Source organism: Solanum tuberosum, unplaced genomic scaffold (genome assembly GCF_000226075.1).
Source record: "Solanum tuberosum cultivar DM 1-3 516 R44 unplaced genomic scaffold, SolTub_3.0 scf00013, whole genome shotgun sequence".
Classification (NCBI taxonomy): Eukaryota; Viridiplantae; Streptophyta; class Magnoliopsida; order Solanales; family Solanaceae; genus Solanum; species Solanum tuberosum.
The window spans coordinates 1,764,560-1,767,053 of NW_006238940.1; positions in this window are offsets into that span (position 1 = coordinate 1,764,560).

Consider the following 2,494-nt stretch of genomic DNA (forward strand, 5'->3'; position numbering starts at 1 on the left):
GGCAAGACACAGAAATGACCATGAGGGTCATTACAGAGCTGCAAAGATAGTTAATAGTTTATGTCAAACATAAATGGACAGAGTTATATCTTTTAACTATGAAATCTCCACTACTTTTATCCTTACTTGCACACAACAACCAAAGACAATCCTCTTTGCAACATCTCACTCTAACTCTGCCAGGATCATTCACATATTTTTCAATTTGGATCTTTACTAGGACTGCATATCTCGTTATTGCCGATCTAAATTTCTCAATACTTCTATAAGTCAGCCCTAATTTCCGAACAATCTTTTCACAAGTTTCATCAAAAACAATTCTATTAGGGGTTTTCTGCCTTCACATAGGTTTATGCACTACTTGATCAACCTCTTCACCATCTCCCCAACATGTTTCATCATATATTCAAAGCTAGGAACTTCATCACTTAGATAGTAAGGTTCATCACCTTTTAGTTTACCAAATAAGATTTCCCTAATACTAATATTTGTCTCATCATACTCTATATCTGGACCCTTTTTATCAACATGAATCTGTTCTGAAGTAGTACCTCTACTTCGCATTCATGACATTTTAAAATGACTCTTGCTTACCCTTATATCAATGTACTCTTGTGGACATCATTATGAACCTTACTATCTTCATAATATCTCCTTCAGATTCTGAATCATCTTCCAATTCATCATCAATTGAATCATGATTTGTTAGAGGATCAGATAAAGGTACACAAGAATGAAGAGGTATAGTAGATGGAAGAGACACAGTAGAAGGATGAGGCACAATAGATGGAGGATCCCCAGGGGGAGCTTCAAAAGGAACGTTGGAGGTATCAGAAAGACCAAATGAGGTCTCAGTAATAGGGTTGGAAGGAAAAAAAGAAGGAGGTTGATTATTAGGGTTACAAGCTTCAACCTCATTCAAGTGTTCCTCACCTACCTCATTGTCCCTCACATTGGGGACACACTCTAATTTAATTGGGGCATGATAAGGTTCATTCACCCCATGAGAAACATACACCTCAACTTCATCACCATTTTTTAATCAAGTTTAAAATGTCAAATATAACCTTATCACAAGTAATTAGGACCAATAACCCATTTCACTTAATAAAAATGTCACAATTTATTGTATATCCTAGATCCTTTATGTAATCCATCAACTCAAAGTAAGACATCCTATCAACATCTACTTCTAGAAATCCTGTCACATTCCCCCCCCCCCTAATATATTCAGAAGGGGGACCAAATACAATTTCCTCCATGATACCATCTTAAAGTTATCAAAATAAAAGACATATGAAGATTCTTAAAAGAGAATGTAAACAAGAGATACACAATTCAACCATACATTCAGGAACAAACTCCAATAAAGTAATATATTCTAATCTAACACTGTCCTAACATGTGTACATTACAAACTAATATTAACTACAAATATACAAATGTTATATCTACACTACCATAAAATCACTAACAATAGCACTAAGTCGATAACACAGAACTCTAGTAGTAGCAATTAGCTACAACACAATGAAACATTACAAAATACTAACACTAGCAATTATAATAAGTTGATTCTAACACTTTTTACACTAAAATAATATCTAAACATGTGCCCCCCCCCCCCAACAAATCACAAATACATGAAGAAAACCCTAAAATGTTAACCTTCAATCCCTTGTTTATTCAGCTAGTCCTCTAAGAGTTTTAACCAAGAAACATTGAGCACATGATTTTCAATGGAAACGAAGAGAGAAACTGAGAAATGTAAAAGAAAAAATGAAAAGGTTTATTAAATGATTCGGGTCGGGTTAACCTCACTTTTATTAATATTTAAATTTAATTAATTAATTAATAGGGGTGAGCATCACGCGCGTGTTCATAGATGAGAAAATTGTAAGATTAAATAATTTGATACACATCAGGATCCTGAACATAATAATCTTACATAGAGATTATTAGGGGCATATACCTGATGTTGAAGACATCATCACAGAGAGAAGCGAAAACGTTAGTCGTATATTGGTTTCTACCTCCTTTCCATAGCCTTACGTTACTACAGCCATCAGCGATGGAAGTAATGTAGAGAATATGTGGTAATCCTAATGGGCGAAGGGAGGACAATTTATAGAGGTTAAGACGTAATCCGGTACATCTATCAAGTAACCGATGTACGAATGAGATCTATTCTTCATTAAATGTTATTTATGGTTTTACTTAAGTCACAAGTAAACTTGGGCCATAATGTAGGATATTAGTCTTACATTCTTTGACTTTGTAACACCCCGTATTCGAAACAGACCAAAAATGCAGATTTTGAGAAGTTGCAGGTGCAACCCACGGTTGCCATCCACGGACCGTAGGTCAGACCACGGCCCATGCTGGTGGTCCGTGGTTCACCACTGCAACCCCTCCCCAGCCAAGCTCAGAAAAATTAGCTAAGTCTCGACTCACGGACAGACCCACGGTCCGTAGATCAGACCACGGTCCGTGG